Source organism: Macrobrachium nipponense, chromosome 17 (assembly GCF_015104395.2).
Source record: "Macrobrachium nipponense isolate FS-2020 chromosome 17, ASM1510439v2, whole genome shotgun sequence".
In the NCBI taxonomy this organism is placed as follows: domain Eukaryota; kingdom Metazoa; phylum Arthropoda; class Malacostraca; order Decapoda; family Palaemonidae; genus Macrobrachium; species Macrobrachium nipponense.
Genome location: NC_087210.1, coordinates 44,964,467 through 44,985,707, shown reverse-complemented (window position 1 = coordinate 44,985,707; position 21,241 = coordinate 44,964,467). Strand labels below are relative to the sequence as shown.

The window sequence follows — 21,241 nt, the reverse complement described above, 5'->3', positions numbered from 1 at the left end:
ACATAAAAGGCTTTTATAATTTAAGTCATCTTAGATATACATATGCACCCAAACTCATTGTGGGGAAATTTACTACTGTTTCCTCGGATATGGAAATACTTTAGCATCATTCAAACACTTTAATAATATAATGCATAAATACTAGGCTATACATATTTACATCGTATACAAATACTACATACAGTTATATACACATACTTTTTTTTATACAAAGTTAACAGTTATACACATACTTTTATATACAAAGTTAATAATAGAATAGTGATCAGACGACAGCTGTGCACTGGACTACGTACGTACTACTTGGAAGATAAAACGAAAAAAATTTTGTTGTTGTTAGTCGCCGGGATAGATTAACATTTTTCCAGAGATTAAAAAGCTGAATTTTGTTTTGAAGGTATGTCAACCGCGATATTATATTATTGTTTTCACGAAGGAATAATTATATAAAGAAAATTATTGAGTAATTTTTGCCGTCAGCAGTCAGAAATCACGAACATGGTAACGTTCAAACCTAGTGCCATCCATGGCGTATGTCTATAAATAGAACAGAAGCAGAGGGCAGTCATTGGATAACAGATCTCCATGGCTACCAACCAACCAATCAGGTGTTAGTTATACTACTCTGTAATTTCTTAGAATGAACGTTTCACACACGAAGCTAACGATGATGTATGTGTTTTGCATACAGGTACGTAGTTTTAGTTTTTATTATTAGTGTAAGTATTTTACTGATTTCATGAAGAATAGAATGATTCCTTCTCATTACTTTGAATGCAAAATGGCTTGAAGATTCTTCCGCAAAAAGAGAGAAAAAAAAATTCCTTAGAAGATGATATCTATTTACTAACGCGGTTGACATACCTTCAAAAGAAAAATTCAGCTCTTTAATCTCTGGAAAAATGTTAATCTATCCCGGCGACTAACAACAACAAAATTTTTGTTTGTTTTATCTTCCAAGTACATAGTACGCATAGTACGTACGTAGTCCAGTGCACAGCTGTCGTCTGATCACTACTCATATGATTAATTTTGTATATAAAAGTATGTGTATATAACTGTTAACTTTGTATATAAAAGTATGTGTATATAACTGTATGTAGTATTTGTATACGATGTAAATATGTATAGCCTAGTATTTATGCATTATATTATTAAAGTGTTTGAATGATGCTAAAGTATTTCAATATCCGAGGAAACAGTAGTAAATTTCCCACCACAATGAGTTTGGGTACATATGTATATGGTGACTTAAATTATAAAAGCCTTTTATGTATAAGCTAGCTTTTGTAACAACACATATCTTACGAAAAATTACTTATGTGAAGATGGTTTTAGTAGTACAAATGATAGTTATTGTATCGTTAAAAATATCAAAGTGAACGAAGTCGCAAAGTCGATTCTATGTCATGTTTTTCCTAAACGCGTTGACTTAACCTGTTAAGCGTCACCCACGTAATAATACGTTTACCGCGATCTACTCGGTAGCGCCTTCAACGGGATATTACGTTTAAAACTTTGACTGTGCTTGTCAAGCCGTCAGCCCCGTAATAATACGTTTACTCGTATAGAAAGTGTAGGAACATCATTTGGTAACACTCTCAGCACACGGGGAACTTATTTCCAGCCTGGCAACTCTTTCCTGGTGGTCGCTTATGCTAAAAACTGCCTGTCCCTGTTGGTTTTCTTTCAATACGCTTCGGGCGTTTATCGAGACAAATTGGATTTCGCGTCTTTCACAATGAATGTCCCAAAGAGGAGGCGTATTTCTTCAGGTGAGATCATTCAAATACTAGATGAGGAGTCTGATATTGATAACCTATTTGATGATGAGAGCTCTAGTTCTGAATCCTCCAGTGATGATACAAACTTTTCTTCCAATAGCGGGAGTGAAGATGAATTTTCTTTGCCGAGTGACTGGACTCCGAGAGAGAGAGAGAGAGAGAATTTCCTACACTTAATTACAGTAAGAATAATAAACATAAAAATCAATATTAACTTTGAAAAACTATCATCAGTGCTATGATCGCTGATTACAAAAAAAGCGTGACGGTACGTTAGCAGCGAGCTCATCCGGGGAGGACGCTTAACAGGTTAAAGGAGAACGTTATTTTGGTTGTTTATCACTGGCACAAACCCATAACAATGCAGTGTATGTATGATAATTCTAAACTATTATTCACTACCAAAATAACGATGATATTTTATTGAAAATTAATGTTACGTATATTCCAAACATTATTACTACGTAGCATGAATAGTACTATAAAAATTTCGAAAGATAATCTTGCTGTGAACGCTACCATAATTTGATTTTCTTATACGTACGTACATTTTGTCAGCTGGCTGGCCTCGCATAGATAAAATTGATTTCACTGATATGGAATTACTCCACGAATAGCCTTTTTATTATGAAGATATGACGATAATATATAAGGTAAAAAATGCTTTTATGTATTTCGTTTACGCTTCGTCGCCAATAACAAACAGCAATACTTACGATAATCTATGACAAATAGCGTTTGTATGACTTCATTGTTCAGAGAAGTTATATACGAATACTGCCAAAATAATAATGAAGTTCGAATTAATTTTAGCCTTAATGTTATTACTACTGTAATTACACTACCACTACTATTAAAATTTCTAAAAGTTTATCAAAACAAAAAATGTCGCTTTGAACGCAACCGTATACATAAACCATTTTCGTACTTAAAGGTATATGCTTACATTTTGTGGCTGGCCACTCCGACGATAAGTTGAGTGCAATGATGTGGAATTATTCTTCGAATAGGCTATTTATTATGAAGATATGACTATAATATATATGGTAAGAATGGTTTTATTACCTTTATTGTCAATTAATATCATAATGTGAATGTTTGTGTACGTTGGTGGTTATCGCACTGCAACTACGCTTAGCCTACCAATGAACGTCGTACATAAACCTTGAATAGGCTATTTATTTCGAAGATAGGACAATAATATATTAGGTGAGAATGGTTTTATTACCTTTATTGTCAGTTAATATCATTATATGAGTCTTTAAATGAATGTTGGTAGTTATCGGACCACGGCCGAGGGTTAGCCTACCGAAAAACATCGCATACGCAACACAACAAACCCGTGATGCAGCGATTCATACCAGTGATGTAACATGAGAAACGGTCCAAGAAAAAACCCGTGATTAACTGGATCCGTGAATACTGATCCGTGAATAAGCGATGCCCCACTGTATATATATATATATATATAATGATGTATGGGACTACTCTTGGGTTTGAACCCGAGAAGTTCCTGGGTTTCAAGGTGATCACGTCCAGGTAATCACAATTCGGGGGGGTTTTAGTCAATTTGACGGATGCTGAGGACCGGAGAGCAGACGGCACCTTAAATGATTTACTAAAATTATTTATTTAGTTGTTAATTTACCTGTTTTTCTAATAACTTTTCTCCTCTTTCTGTATTTACCTTCACCTTCTACTGCTAGTTTTGAGTGAACAAGAATTCTTTGGAAGCTTCTTGAATTTCAAGTCAATGGCCTCTGGGCTTCTTCCATATGAATGGGGCTAATTTTCTGCATAATAATAATAATACCGAGATGCCGTCTCTAAGCAACGAAAGGCAGAAAGGACACCTTCACGAGGAACAACATAATTACCTTCAGAAACCAGTTGACAGTACACTTTGCACGAAAGCACTTCACCCACCTCACTTTCATAAACAGGTATAGACAAATCACAAGTACAGGATGAATAACCACATAAAATATTAGTACGACAAACCTAGTACTTTTCAGAATAAAATCTGGGTTTATAAGAAAGTTCCTGACCCTGTCATTGTATATTTATATTGACACTTCCGGTCAAAGGTTCAGACCAGCCAAGTGTAATTCTGTTGACCTATTCCTACTCCATATTCATACATTAACATAATTTTATTAACTATGCCTAACACCTCCAGTAACGCTAGTGTTTATAGCAAAAATCATTTATGGTTTTCAGATTGATTTTAAACATTTTCTCCAACCATAAGCGATCCACAGGATAACTTTTTTTTTATTTCTTTTATTACTTACCGAGTTCAATAGTAGACTTCTGCCCTGCCATGAATGTTGATTAGCATTTAACCTCGGGGGTCATCTTACGTATTTAGGCGTTGAGTGGTTCTTGGCTCCTCCCCCTCAGTCGTTTTGGTACAAAGCCGGCTTGATACAAAACCAGTTTGTCTCCAAACAAGCAATTTAAACACTAAACTGATATCTTCAAACAATTACGAGTTTTGTCATAAAAATGTCGTATTTACTTCATATTGATAGGCACTTATGCGACGCAAGTAAAAAATTCTCCCTTTCAGCTAAAACGAAGTTTACATCATTCAGACATCTTAGGTATTTTTGTATCTCATAATTACTTGTTACTCATGTAACTGAATTACTCAATTTCGTCATTCCTCTACAAAAGCTACCTCGCAGTTATATTATGTCAATGGGTGGCATCAATTTACCGATTGATTTCTCGATACTTACTGACTACAAAAGATACTAAATCAACTGTAGCCAATTTACTTATTTGTCGATAATAATTAACTACAAAAAGCTAATAAATTGACACGCTCAGCCAAAGGGTTCCCAAAGACTCACTGACACCGATTACTTTCAAAACAATGGATTTGCAACAATAGACCGCGTAACAGGTTGCACTTTGTTGAGGGACATTTATAACTTTCGATATCAAATATATAATAATTTAGTTATATATATTTATATATGAATAAATATTTTGAAATTAATATTTCATATTTAGCTTTTTAAAAAGCTTAAGACAATAGCTACATGCTGTAGCATGCCTGAAATGCAATATAGTTGCTTTATAATGCTTTTGAAATTTATTGGTTTATTAATATATTGCGAGAACGAAGACTCATATTTAGGACCAAAGGAAATCAGAATGATTTTCCAATATGTATCTCATATTCAATCGTTCAAATTCGTTATTACAAAAAATAAATAGAAGGTTGAAGGTTTATGTCAACGAGAAAAGACTGGGTTTACAGGTTTGATTAATTTAATTATCTATTTGGATTTAACGTCTGAAATCAATTATATAAATTTTGTTTTGTCTTATTCAGGATTAAAATGACTTGAATGATCTAATGATACACAAAAAACCGCGAGTCACAGGTATCAACCCTCTCCATGGGATGTACTGAAACGGCTGGATTCGAAATGGCGCCTGAAGTGAAAGTCAGTCTGTAAACAAAAATATAGCTTCATTAATTGTTTATTAGAGGAAAAATGTTTGATACAAATTACAGACAGGCATAAAACTAAAACCGAATTGTACCAGTTAATCCGTAAGCTTTGGGACAATAGGATAGGCCTAATACTACAAAGGAATTGTACTACCAGTTAATTCCTCAAATAAGTTTTGGGACAATAGCATTTCATATATAATTTAGGCCGATGGCCAAGCGCTAGGACCTTGTGATGAGGTCATTCAGCTCATTCAGCTCTGGCAGGAAAATAGAGTCAAAATGTTAGAAAGGTGTAACCGGAGGAAAACCTCAAAGCAGTTGAAGTAGTACTATGAAACAATTGTTAGAAGAGGGTTAAGGAAAGTAAGATCGAAGAAAGAGAATAAGAATGGAGGTACAGCAAAAGGAATGAAAGCGGCTGCAGCAGCTTGGGGCTGAAGGGACGCTACAGAGAACCTTAGTTATGCTTTCGGTGCACAGCGCGTCAGGTGCACTTCCAGTATAACCCCTACTTGTGCTTTGGGGGCAATGAAAACCACAAATTCTCTCTTCAAAAGACATGAATGGCGTCGTGTAGCATTAAATCAGAAATGTTTGAATGTCACTGAAAAATGTCCAAATGTAACTGATTAATTATTCTGTTACCAGTTCCTGGTGTTAAAGGAGACTGACAGATTCTAAAGATATTGGTGAACGGTGTCACGGTGTGCCAAACGCTATTTCCTTCTTAAGATTTTTTAAATGGCATTTTAAAAATCCAGTTTTAATAGAGACTTAGCTTTTATTTTTACTACCTAATATAACGAAATGAAACGGCTTACATTTCACATTCAAATAACAACTTACGTCAATGATTAAAACATTCTGCTTGCCAGTCAAAGACAAGTCATTCGTCCCTCTCACCCACACCTCTTTTGATGCTACATTAAATGCTCAAAAACCCAGAGACGACCTCATTCATGACTCAAAAAGTCTATATTTGTAACTAACCTAAAAAGACTGTCTATTCAGTCAACACTGGATCGCAGCATTTCATCAAAACTAATAAACTCCAAAACTGGACACTACTTTTGGCTTAAAAACTATACAAACTATTGGTATCAAGAGTTCAATTGTCGCTACTATAGTAGGCGGTCTACCTAGGCGGTCAAATGTTTCGCCGTGTTTAGTACTAGTCCACGTTTCGCTCATTTTGAGTCGAGTTTAATATAGAATTTAGGCAAAAGGCCAAGCACTGGGACCTATGAGGGCAATCTGCGCTGAAATAGAAGTTGACAGTAAAAGGTTTGAAAGGTTTAACAGGAGGAAAACCTCGCAGTTGCACTGTGAATCAAGTGTTTGAAGAGGGTGGAAAGTAAGATGAATTAAGAGAATATAAGAGGAAGTACAGTAAAAGGAAAGAAAGTGGTTGCAGCTAGGGGACGAAGGCACGCTGCGAAGAACTCGAGTATAATTCCTACAGTGCACCGCATGAGGTCTACGAAATCAATACAAATAGAAACCACTTCTACAGCTAATATGATGCATGACAGAAATCACTTTAGGGTTCAAGACTACGGCGTGACTGAACTCTCCTCTCCTTGTATGAACATTATTTCCATAGCCCCTCTTAACACGTGAAATGCAATACCATGGCTTTATTCACCATCTTCCGACCTCTTAACAGTAAATTCACCTCGATTCAGCTTTTGGACTTTTACCTAGACTCAGAATGTTGTATTATATATCGACCAGCTATCCTTAACAGTTTATTCCACCTGCTATATGCTTTGCTTGGACTAAAATGACGCCTGAATCTAGTAACTAGACATTCCCGTAATACAATTGAGTGCTGTAATGCCTTCTACCCATACTCGCAACTACAAATTAATAATAAATACTTTTCAGAGGCAATCTTTATCTGTGCTAATGTCTCTCCTACACCGGTATGTGCCAGATTATGGCATTCAACATTTCCCAGTCAACTTACACTCATCCCCTACTCAAAATGGCATTGTTCCTTCTACCTTCAATTGAACTAAGAAGCCAGTTATTTCACACAGCCCTTTGGAGTTTAGGATCTGGTGCTCTGAATGCATATGCTACGACTACTAAAACTCTGGTGGCTCTGTCAACCATAACCTCATTTTGAGTGTTAGGATAGTGTACATTAGACCACCATTATGGCGAGCACCTAAAATTCTTCGAGCCTGCATGCACGAGTGTGTGACAAATAAATGCATGGGTCCTTTATCTGTCAGCATACAGCCCTCAGTGGTATGATGACATAAGGAAGCCCACAGGTAACCACAGGTAAAGCTCGCACAATACACACCACTCTACAGTGACAGATTGTCACTGTAAATATGCCCAAATCACCGTTCCTCGAGTCATCAGTCAATGAAACCAAGGTTATCAAATGAGCTTTCTATAATTGATTGGTTGATGGCTACTAAAACTGGCGTCAACAGAAATCCACAAGTAACTGAAGGAATAGCAATGTATTAACTAGCTAAGCTGCATTTAAAAATTATCAGATACACTGTCGTTAACTTGCATTAACATTTTGGGAACTTATGGTGTGACGAGATATCGGAGGAATCAACCTCGGGGCATTCTCATTGCTCTGGCAAGCTGTCTGTACGGTTTAGCGAGCATCGAGACTATTATTCCTCTGAACCGTGAGCTTTCGAATGCATAGGCCTCATATGTTCGCTATTATGAATGTCCTATAAGTTTACAGTCTTGTATTGGTAGACGAAAGTTTTTCGAGCTTCGACTTCCGTAATAGAGCCTAAAAAGAACTGGAATGCCTGGCTAACTACATGTAAACGATTACTGAAACCATGTTAAGCCATGTCCCTTAAAATAAATGCAAAAAGTCTATTGAATGACAGATTTTAAAAAGCCCCCATAAGCTCTCTACATATGTTAAATTCCCAGCAGTATTCAGCTACGAAATACACGATAAATTAAACGATACAGTGAAATCCATTTATATCTAACGCTGGTTCATGTATCAGTTCAAGACATCCTGTTTCAGCCAAAGATTTGTTGATCCTGCAACCATGCAACATCTAGCAGCTTTTGAATGTTAATACAATATCATGATTTATTACCTAGTTTCAATCATGTTTCACTAGGGGACATTTAGGTAAATCCTTTATCTTATTAAATAGACCATGCATTGATTCTGCAATGATTCAACATCAAGCAGCACCTGACAACAAACTCCTAAATTGTAAACACACAAAAACAACACCTACTTACAAGATATTATCAGAGAGAGGCCCTACTAATCAAGCCTTGTCAATTTCCTTTGTAAGAAGAGTCCAATATATCGCAAGATGTGGCGTCTGCCAACAGAAAAATTCGTACGAACTGGTCCCCACACTGCCTGAGTCCACAACGGCTTCCTCAAGAGTGAAGAAAGCCAACACCCTGATGATCATTTACCCTTGACCAATCAACACCTCCAACACGGTTGACCATTCTATCGGCTTTCCTCATTGGCTGAATGGAGCCTTGTTGCTTTGGCTAACAAGCTTGTAGGTTCTTAGACCTTATTGGCTGGTTGGTGGAACTAGGACAGTCTCTTAGTGATAACTGTCACCTTCAATTGAAATCGTTAATTATACGAATGGATAATTTTTCTATCAAGAAATTCGGGTACTTCACGAGCCAACAAGGCTAAGGGTGCATTCTGAAGAATACTGCTTCCCAATGCATATAAGTTTTGCTGAATTTACTGCATTAGCCATTATATATATATATATATATATATATATATATATATATATATATATATATATATATATATATATATATATGCGATTGCCACAGGAAAATGATAGTCAGAAATCCAAGCGCTTTCATTTTCCCGTGGTATTCGCTTATTTAATGAAGTCACGTGCATCTACTGTGATTTTTTAAGCATATATAATAGACATGTATCGGATTCACATAGAATACATGCAAACTTATTACATATGTGCACACAAAAGGTGCCCATTTTTTAGTCTTCTACTAAATTCCAACCCAAGAGAACCTGTATGTACTACGGAATATTATCATTTCATTGCTCCTGAATATTTGAAAGATTCTCGTCAGTTCTCTATTATTGCTCTAATCTAAGCTTTCTCTTTCATGCCACTATGAAAACTACGATCATTAATATAAAAAAAAAATTCTCTATAATTTATGGCAATGAGTCGGTTTTCAGTTATTTGTTGGAAGAATTACCTGAACAGGCTTCTTCAGCTGTTGTTCTGTTTCTGACATACTAGTACAAACAGATTTTGATTGGATGCAGAGAGAGAGAGAGAGAGAGAGAGAGAGAGATTATTGGAAAGCAGTGACGCGTACCTATAATGAGATATCTAAAGGGTACACATAATTTTGGTATTTCAGAGATCACTGGGCAGGTGACACGGATGGTCGCAAGTCAGCTTCCGGTTATTTTTTCACCTTAGTAGTGGTGTTGTGAGTTGGAGTAGTAAAAAACAGTTGTGTGGCTTTGTCAACTGCTGAAGCAGCGTACCTATATATCTTTAGCTAGCGCGACAAAAGAAGCTGTTTGGTTGCGGAAGTTAACAGATTTGAATGTAAAGGCCCAATGTTGATTTTAGAGGACAATCAGTCTATCATTGTTATGTCAAGGAATCCTCAGTTTCATGACATTAAATTTCATTATGTACGAGATCAATGTGACAGAAATGTAATTCTTGTTGCAATATTGGCCAACAAATATGATTGCCGATATATATTTACTATGGGTTTAAGCAATAAAAATGTTGGGAATGTGTGAAAATTTAATTATTTGTTGTTTTGCTCATGCGTACTGTATTGATCAACTTTGTATTAAGTTTGAGAAGGAGTGTTAAAATTGATTGCATCCTTAATTAAAGTTCAATGTAATATGTTTAGCACAGTATGCCATGGAGATCGTTTTCTTTGAGTTACGCAGGTTACCCCGTGGCGTGGCTGTGTACTTCAGAAGTAAACACACAAAGGATCGTGTTGTGTTACTCTGATCCACCACTGTAGTTTTTACCATGGTAACCTCCACTAACTGAACATAATACGTACATACATATGTATCCAATGTAGCACGAACGAATACGTGCTTGGGAATATCCTTAAATCCACGGTAGGAAGGCGAATGACAAACTGGGGACTGGGAACAAGTACTTTCGTGGCATACTTGAAAATGTCGAACATACTACGAAAGTATTTGTTCCCAGTCCCCAGTTTTTCACTCACCTTTCTAACTTGGATTTAAGGATAAATATATAACTTTACATTAATGTATTGTCACATTCTTTACCTATTTTTCTGATACTCTTGGTCACAGTGTTGCTGGAGCTGCCCAGCGACAGACAGACATTCGAACTGTTCTATTTCTTCTTTCCTTTCGTTTGCTGAGCAACCGAACAAAAAGTCCATTGGATGAGACAAATCCCCTGCCAGGCCATCCACTATCATTCTCTTCATCATCAAATTCTGCCTTGCATCTTCCTTAACGAATTCTTTATTGTACCTTATCCCGAGAAAGTCGTGGATGGAAACGAACCAGATAAGGATGGCCTCTGAGAGCCTCTAAGTCAATTTTCATATTAGATGGGTTACTTAAATACAAGCATGGTTACAAAAACAATTTATTGAATTGCAAATTGTAAATTCAATAACTACATAACAAATAAGCCTAGGAGGGGTGAAGTTCGTAATGTGATTTACAAAACAAGAAAAGTAATTTGTAAAGACGGTTCACAATCAATCAGGGACTTTACTGCCTCCTCCTGTGCCAATCGAGTCTCTCCTTTCCTAGATCCGGAAATGTTGTTCCAGGTGGCTTCTCCGGGACAAGGCTTTCTCACATTCCCTGCAAACGGAGGGCTTCAAGTCCTTATCGACTTCCTTTCTGGCGTGTGCCAAATCGTCTTTGCCGACAGAAAATCCTCAGAGCGATGTTTCACGTCAACACCAAAACCTCCGTCTTGATTGCCATCAATGGATCTTAAGAGAGAGAGGTATTGCAGGCAGCCCTCGTAGACGAATGGCCTCTGTCCTGTGTTGACCTTTAGATGTTACTTCTGTAGGAACAAATTCCCACAGTCAGTGCATCTAAAGGGCTTCTCACCTGTGTGAGTCAAGAAATATCGTTCCAGGCTGTCCCTCCAGATTAAATGTTTTCTTACACTCTTAGCAAGCAAAGGCTCCTCCCCAAGATGGAGTCTCATGTGAGATTTGATATATGGGAGAAAGATTTCCCACAGTTCTTGCACACGAGAGGCCTTTCACCTGTGTGGATCGCCATTTGGATCTAGAGATTGAATTTATAGGAGAATGTCTTCCCACAGTCTTGCACACGAAGGGCCTCTCCCCTGTGTGGATCACCATGTGGTTCTCGAGACTCAATTTAAGGTAGAACGACTTCCCACAGTCCTTGCACACGAAGAGCCTCTCCACCGTGTGAATCACCATGTGGGTCTTGAGACTAATTAATGGAGAATGACTTCCCACAGTCTTTGCACATGAAGGGCTTTTCCCCCGTGTGGATCATCATGTGGCAATTGAGACTTGATTTATAGAACGACTTCCCACAGTCCTTCAACGGGAAGGGCTTCTCCCCTGTGTGGATCTTGAGTTTGAATTTTTTTAAGAACTTCTTCCCAAAGTCATTGCACACGAAAGGCTTCTCCCCTGTGGGTCTTGAGATTAAATATTTATTAGAATGTCTTCCCACAGTCTTTTCACACGAAGGGCCCTCTCCCCCTGGTGGAACATCATGTGGTAATTGAGACTTGATTTACTGGAATGGAAAGAGAATTTTGTCATCTTTCTGGAATGAGAATTTTTTCGTGTTTCTGGATTGATAAATATGTTGTGTTTCTGGAATGAGAATTTTGTTAAATCTCTGGAATGAGAATTTTGTCCTGTTATTGGAATGAGAATTTTGTTAAGTTTCTGGAATGAGAATTTTGTCGTGTTTCTGGAATGAGAATTTTGTTATGTTTCTGGGATGATAAATACATGTATATCAATTATGTTATATATATATGAACATACGAGAAGACGATAAGTCCTTTCCATAAGGTTAAATTCAGTCGAAATTGACTAGCCGTACGGGTATAAAATGGTCCCGCACGCCTTAATTGCCCTTCTTTTATCCAGCAATTCCATAGAGATAATTAGGGCAGAGGGGCACTCTAGAGATACCGTGAGTTCCGTTTTCCACAAGGGAGCTGTGAGTGACTTCGGGTGACCATGTATAAGTTGTGAAAACATTCTCTTTGTACCTATCATAGCCATCGTTGGCTCAAGTGTGCCGTTTAATGTCTGCGGTATCGTTATTGTGACTTTAGACAACGTTTGTGTAGTATTTGTGAAGAAGATGTGCCTTTTGAGAGATTATCTTAGATTCTCGTGGTTACGTGGCCACTATGACTTTTCTGTAGAGTAAGGGCAATCCGACCACATAGGTCTTATGTCACCCTGTAAATTTGTATATATCGCATTAGAGACTTTATTTTTGTAAAACAAAAATCATCAAAATTCGTTGGTGTTTCCATAAGAGTTGTCCTTGTGTACGGCCTGGATCCTTTCCCTTCAAGTAGGACTATCAAGCCTCCCTCCATCTGGCAAGAACCGGTAGTTCGTCGTCGAACATCGTCGAACAATTCGCGACATCTGTCATGCTTCTGGAATAAGAATGTTTCTGGAATGTCATCCTCTGTCATGTTTCTGGAGAGAAAGAGTTGGTACCAAAGAAGAGTGAAAGACCCAAAAAAGAGAGAAAGAGAGCCACCTCTTTCCACAATGGAAAGCGGGGGGTGAGGGGGAATGAGAGAGAAAAAGAACGAATGAAAGGAGAGAGAGAGAGAGAGAGGAAAATAATGGCAAAGCAATATTCTTCATGGAGAGAAAGAGAAAAAAAAAATAAATAAATAAATAAATTTTAAAAAATAAGCAAAAGACCAATTTGAAATTGATCTAGATTTTAATAAATTATAAACTGCCTCATCGTACGTGCTTCAGTTTAAACTTAGAACCTAACAGCAATTCTTCTTCTAAATATTTGTAGTGATGAAATGATCATAATATCAAGTTTAATCTGTGAGTTTGCAATGTGAAGAAATGCCTTGGTGGGAAGTGTGCAGAATTTTTAACACTGGGCCTCAATAATACTACTACGATTTTCCCTGTCAGTTCACTGATGCTGGGAACTCATTACAATCAACATTTTACTACTTTTGCTGAACTAAAATGGTTTTAATGACTCACTTTGAACTTTTTATCAATAATTACATTAGCAACAACTACATAAGAGTGGTAGTGTTAAAATGCTCTGTTAGAGACCTAATAATTTTATTTGTGACTAAGTTTTCTTTCAACTAACTGTAAGTGTAAGCCTCAATAGTTGTCGAGTTCCTGAAAATCTCCAGGAATTCCTTAATAATCTCAACAACTTAGTCCCTTCTATAAAATTTACTATAGAGGAAGAAAGAAATTGTAATTTGAATTTTCTTGATGTATCTGTCCATAGAAATGATAGAAATTTCACCTTTTCAGTTTTTCGGAAGTCAACTAACATTGGCTCTTTTGTTCATTATTACTCCAATCACCATCAAAATGTTAAATTCTCTGGTTTTTTTTTTTTTTTCTGGGATGTTCCTAAGGGCTTTACGTGTCTGTAGCCCGCAGTTTATTGACGCTGAAATTAAAACTATTTATGATATTACATTGAAACTTAAATACCCAAGTACTTTTGTACATGTGGCATGGAAAAGAGCTAGAAAATTTTTTTTATTCAACTAATGACAAACTTGAATTTAGTAAGCATAACATTCTAAAATTACCCTATAATGAAAGGTTTTTAGATATTCCTAGAATTTTAAAGCTTTTTAACATAAATGTTGTTTTCAGTAATATTAATGTCAAGAGTTTAGTAATCAAAAATTCTCCTAAAGTTCTCCCAGGCTGCATATATGAAATTCCTTGCAAAAAGTGTGATAAAGTCTATTACGGACAGACCGGAAAATCTCTTTCACAACGTCTCAAACAGCACCAATATTCTGTGAGAACTGGGCAAACATCGAATGGATTATTCATTCGTACATATGAGAGATTTAGTTCATCCTATTAACTGGAGACAAGCAAGATCCTTAATCCTATGTAATGACACAGTTAAAAGGAATATCATTGAATCTTGTTTCATCAAGTCAAATAATAGAAATGTTCTAAATTTAAGTCTTGGTTTATTTAAACTTGATGCTTTCATAATGAAAAAAGTTGTAGATAAATATAAGCAACAAAATTAATATATTCATTTTTTACATGTTTTGGACTGTAAAGATACTTTGTAATTTCGGTTGGGGTCAAAGCTGTTTAAGTTTGTGACCGTGTGATATCCGATAATCCTGGATTACCTCTTTTAATTTTTACCCTTTTGACAATTAACCATCTGGTATTCTTGATCTTGTTGTGTACCTGAGACCTTTCTCTCCAATTGTATTTCATTCGCTCCTTGACAGTGTCTTAGTAAAGACGAAAGCGCTTGGATTTCCGACTATCATTTTCCTGTGGTATTCGCTTATTTAATGAAGTCACGTGCATCTACTGTGATTTTTTATGCACACACATACATACATATATATATATATATATATATATATATATATATATATATATATATATATATAATATATAAATATATAATGTAACGGGACTGGCTGGGAGATATAATTATATAATTTGTTATTTCGTACATGGGTTGTTTGATATCTTCTTATTTAGAGGTTCTTATAATCTTGGGAAGGGAATAAAATGATTTCACTTAAAGTCTAGTTTATTCTTGCTATTAAAATTTATAACTTCTTTCCACCTTTGATTTGGGTGCTTGGAACGAGACAACTATTCTAAAAAGGCACTTTGTTTCTTTACAAGTTCCTTGTGTTTCTATTTGCGCTCGAGAATTTTATGAGTTCGATATTGTCACTGGGGCCCAGTCAACACTTCACACCCACACTTCATGTCCACTTCGCACTTCCTTCAATGGTAGGGTGTCTTCCCCTCTGCCCTTCAGTCTTTGCTCCCTTTCTCTGTTACTTTCTTCTCTGTTCTCTTGCCTGTGTCGAGCCTTCTCATTTCGGATGTAATCTTTCTAGCACTGCCTCTGGGTTCTTGATTTTGACCTTGGGTGTGGCATTTTCTGAAACGATCCTCATGTTTGAGTGGTTATTGCCCTTTATTCGAAAATGCCTCCTGTCATCTTTTCTATCGTAATTGGTGAGCTTCTCATTGGGAAACGCCTCGTTGTTTCCTATCTTGACTCTTGAGGGTTTGTTCTTGGGTATTCTTGTAAGGCATTGGTTTAGTTCGGTCATCTTTTGTAGGTTGGGCAGCGTTGCTACCATTGGCCAGAATCCATAGGCTTGTCCTCTGAAGGGAGGAGCCTAGGATTTCTAATCCATCCTTCTTTAGACAAAAGAGCACTGAATCCCTTCACTAAACGTGTGCCAGATGGCCTGTTGAAATTAATCCTTGGCACTCCGACGTGTCATAAGATGTCAGAAGAGTAGTGTTGATTAATTCTCATGAATTGGAGGTTACCTAGGTCTAGGGAGGTATATACAATCTTTCACATTCTCTGGGACATCTGGAGGATTTCACTGTCCAGTTTGCGTGAAAAGCCTTTCATAAATTCTCATAGAAGCACATAAATGCCTCATTGGTAACACAATGATTCTTTGGCTTCGTTGCTTCAGCTCGAGTGGCCTTTCTATGTCTTTATACACTAACGCATTCTGAACATAATTTTCTTTATCCTATAACACACACACACACACACACACACACACACATATATATATATATATATATATATATATATATATATATATATATATATAGTGTGTGTGTGTGTGCGCTTGGAACGAGACAACTATTCTATATATATATATATATATATATATATATATATATATATATATATATATGTGTGTGTGTGTGTGTGTGTGTGTGTATATATATATATATATATATATATATATATATATATATATATATATATTATATATATGATTCATGATAAGTCTTTTTACTACACTTTGAATAACATAATTCAACAGTATGCACCTGCCATTAACTGTAAATTGATTACCATTAATTCTCTTAATATTAGATCATTATTCCAGTACAAAGACAAAATTAGCCCTCTTGTGACATCAAGCATCGTCTATTCATTTTCTTGACCCCGATGTAGTCAGGGGAGCTACGTGGGCGCCTCACGCTGCCTCCTGAAAGTGCGAATAGATTGTCATAGCGGGGTCAGTTATAGAACTGGAGTCACACTATTATCCAGAGTTCTCAAATATTCGAGAACACGCCAAAAGATGTAAAACAAAAATAGATTAATAAATTTTTTAATTCTTTCCCGTGCCCAATTCTTTGCTCCCTATCTTTGAATCCCTTTTTATTACTACTGGTACCAAGATTGAATAACCAAGCTACCTCAACAACTCTTTACCTGACGTGAGTCTACCCTGGCCTGGAATTCTTTGTTTATGTCACTCTGCTTTTGTACTTCGTCCATATGGTAACGGTTTTCTATATAACTTTTTTTCTCTTATATAACTTTGTTTTATATTTTGACTGTAATTTAAACTATGAGTCTGCTTTTATATTTAAATCTTAATTATTCCAGCTTTGATAATGAGACAGATGTCTTGAAACGACAGCTATTGCAATAAAGAAATAGCGTTAATACGGACGTCTTCCTCTGCCCTTGGTCCTGTTTGCCTCGGTTAACAGCAGCCGCCTAACTCCTCTGCTCTATATCTATATATATATATATATATATATATATATATATATATATATATGTATATATACGTGCATATATATATATTATATATTGTATGTATATGTATATGCATATATTTGTATATGTATATATTTATATATATATATATATATATATATATATATATATATATATATATATATATATTGTTACGAAGTGCCAAGTATCTGGTTATGATGCATCAAATATTACCTCACCAAAAGCCAGACACCTGAACCCTCATAACACATTTAACGACTGAATACACTAAAGGCAACAGTGATCCTTAACACTTACCAGTATTGCAGAAAATCAGACTAAGTTCATCAAAACAGGTGTGAGGTAATCTTGTAAGTAATTAAATTAATCAAAGGGCATCACTCCATCAACAACTTTCAAAACTCTAAGTATTTCCCTGATTTCAGAAGTCTAAGTACTTCCCTGGTTCTAAGTCACTTCAATTAAATTGAAGGAAAGCAAATCAATTACCACTCTATGTTTCTACCTAACATGAATATAATCATAATTATATATATTTATACTGGTGTAAGATAAAGAAAACACTTATAAAAATTTTAAATACAAAAATTTATTATTAAATTCAAAATTTATAAGTGAAATTCACAATATCAGGGAAAATTACTGTTACTTGAAAACAAAGTAAAGTTTAATTAATTCTTGAATCAAATTAAGTAAAATTAAATCAAAATTAATTTATCATAAAATTCAAGAAAAGTAATTCAATCAAAATTCAAGAGTGTTAGGCAATAATTGAAAATTTGAAATTAATTCATAAGTGCTAAACAACAATAAAACTTGAAAAGAATTCTAAGTAAATGCAAATAAATTCACAAGTGTTAAATTTAATTAAATGTGCAATGATAAAGCAATGAAAATAACTAAGTCAATTAAATGGTGAATGCAAATGAAAATATAAACAAAAAGACACATTTCATAAGAAAATGAATAAGTGCACAAACAATGGAACAGACACAAACACAAAAAATATCAGCAATGTGTAAAAGTGTAAATCTTTTTCATTCAAAACACTAACCAACAGTTTTTACCAAACCTTCGTAACAGACAACAGTTCCTATCAATTATTAATTAAACACACTCCCTATCCATTATTAGTTATTCACTGTTCCTAACAATTATTAGTTGCAACTAATAAAAATATAACACACTTTACCTTTTTTGGTATACCAACTTCTTTTCTTCTCTTGTAAATTACACTTTCACAAAAAACAAGGCGCCGTTACGAAATGTTTGTTCAGATTCCACAAAAGAAATTAAATAAACTAAATAAATTCTAAGAAATATCAAATATACAATTCTCACAATATGAGTGACCAAATTTACGTTACGTTAATTTAATCTCGATGTCGAGTGAGAGAGAGAGAGAGAGAGAGAGAAGGAGATCTAACTGCCTCGAGGTCTTAAGATCGAATGAATATCTCTTCCTTTATGGAAATGACAGAGCAGATGTCTCAAAACGTTCTAGGCACGAAAGCTTCTCGAAAGTTCTGAAATCTGACGCAATCTTACACCCACAATGTGCAACATCCACGTGGGACTTGACAAAGATATACGCGTACAAGACAAGACTGCTCAACAGATACGTACCCGATTGAAATGGAGGGTAAACGATAATTAAGATTGACATGTTTTTGATGACCACGTAAAAAGAGTCGAGCTCATTATCAAACGCGCTGACAGAGCAGGGACGCAAACGGATCTCGCAGACTCTAATTTCAAAGTGCTGACATAAAAGTTAAACATTTGCAGCTTTGAAAAGACAAGGATCTCTCTCTTTACGTTAGATATATATTTTTTTACATGACGTTAATGCGAAATCTGAACACACATTTTAAAACATCCTATTCTAAGCTATCTAGGAATCTGAAAAAATGTTGCACAATCTACATGACATTTCAAAGAGGGGAAAACATGCATTTTGAAAGTAGCAATATATAATATACCTCCCCCCAGAAGATTTTTTATCACGGTGTTGAATCCAACGATTCGCAACGAGATAAATAATCAGCAACTACATTGTTTTTGCCACTAATGTGCTGCACTCTTAAGTTATACTGTTGCAGACACAAAGACCACCTGGTCAGTCTTTGATTATGGTTTTTCATTTTCTGGATAAATGACAGTGGATTGTGATCAGAAAACACTACAATTTCTTCATTCCTAGGTCTATTCACATACACTTCAAATTTTTTCAATGCGGTGATTAAGGCTAAAGTTTCCTTCTCGATTGTCGAATATACTTTCTGATGTTTTTTCAATTTTGTAGACATGAAGCATACAGGATGGTAGATATTATTTTCATCTTCTTGAAGTAGAACAGCTCCAACACCACAGTCTGACGCATCAACTTGTATCACAAATTTCTTGTCGAAGTCTGGAGCTTGAAGTACTGGTCTTGAAGTTAAAATGGCTTTTACCTTCTCAAAGGATTCTTGACACTCTGGAGTCCAAATAAACTTAGCTTTGGGACTAGTCAAGTCTGTCAAGGGAGCTACTACGGCTGAGAAATTTGGGCAAAAACGACGATAGAAACCAGCCATGCCTAAAATCTCTGTAGCTGTTTCCTGGTAGTAGGTGGGGTAGCCTTACGGATACCTTCTACATTAGCATTTACTGGAGCAAGAAGGCCTTTCCCAACTTCAAACCCAAGATACTGTACAGTTGCCTTTCCAAACTCACTCTTCTCTAGGTTTGACTGTTAATCCTGCTTCTTGTAGTTTCTTGAAAACTTTCTTCAGAATCTTCAGATGTTCTTCCCACGTTGTAGAGTAAATCACGATGTCATCTAGGTATACACCTACTCCTTCTATTGATCCTAACAGTTGATCCATCACTCGTTTGAAATGTTGCGGGTGCATTCATCAGACCAAACGGCAGAACAGTATACTGATATAGTCCAAAAGGAGTAATAAAAGCTGACAGCAGCTTCGCATTCTCATCTAAGGGAATTTGATAATATCCTTTCAACAAGTCTATCTTGGAAACAAACTTGGCTTGCCCAATATTATCAAGTAACTGATCTATAAGAGGCAAAGGATAATTATCAGCCACACTGATAGAATTCAGCTTCCTATAATCAGTACACATCCTAAATGAACCATCTGTTTCTTCACTAACACACATGGAGAACTGAAGTGACTTGAACTGGTTCTGCTAATCCATGTTGCAGCAAATACTCAACTTCTTTCTTCAAAACATCTCGATGATACGGTGATAAGCGATAGGCTCTTTGCTTGAAAGGTTTTCCATCTTCTTGAATCTTGATTTCATGCTTGGTCAGATCAGTACGTCTAGGCACATCTGAAAAAATTTCTGGAAAACTTCTAATTACGTCACTTAAGTCTTCACCTTGTTCAACACTCAGATGTTTCAGTTTATCCTCCAAATTTTCCAAAATTGAAGAATTATTCATCTTGCTTGCAGCTCCCAATTCGTAGCCATCATCGTCTTCTGTAGATAAAGTTGTCTGGGTTACTGACACAGTTTCAGTTTTAGTTTCTGAGAAATAAGGTTTCAAGAGGTTCACATGTATCTTCCTTTGTCTTCTTCTTCTTTCTGGTGTTTCAATCACATAAGTTCTATCACTTAACTTCTGAATTATCTTGTAAGGACCTTGAAATTTATTAGTGAGGAGAAATCTCTTGACAGGTAAGAACACTAACACTTGTTGACCAACACTAAAACTTCTTAGCTTAGTCTTAGCATCAAATCTCCTTTTCATTTTCTCTTGACTCATTTTCAAGTTTTCTAAAGAGAATTTTTCTAATCTCTTTCAACCTCTTTCCTTAAGTTCTTTACATACTCTGCTTGGCTTTCCTCTTGATTTTCTTCCCAATTTTCTGCAAGAATCTTCAACGGTCCTCTAACTTCTCTTCCAAAAATCATCTCATTAGGTGAACATCCCATACTTTCTTGGTAAGCACTCCTAACTTCAAACAACATTAATGGTAAACCAACATCCCATTCTCTTCCTGACTCAGACAATACTTTGTCAGCATACTTTTCAATGTCTGGTGGAACCTTTCCAAGGCACCTTGAGTTTCTGGATGATAGGCAGTGGATAACTGTTGTTTCACTCCTAACAAATTCATCACATCCTGGAATAACTTTGAAGTAAAGTTTGTT

General features: G+C 35.9%; 1 long non-coding RNA gene across 1 annotated transcript in view; it reads right to left on the bottom strand.

Annotated features, from left to right (window-relative positions):
* Positions 1–8,642, bottom strand: part of LOC135196027 (uncharacterized) — a 38,320-nt gene extending 29,678 nt beyond the window's left edge. Inside the window, exon 1 of the long non-coding RNA XR_010310285.1 lies at positions 8,506–8,642. This is a non-coding gene — a long non-coding RNA (uncharacterized LOC135196027). The remainder of the gene's footprint in view (positions 1–8,505) is intronic.
* Between the last annotated feature and the right edge of the window lie 12,599 nt (positions 8,643–21,241).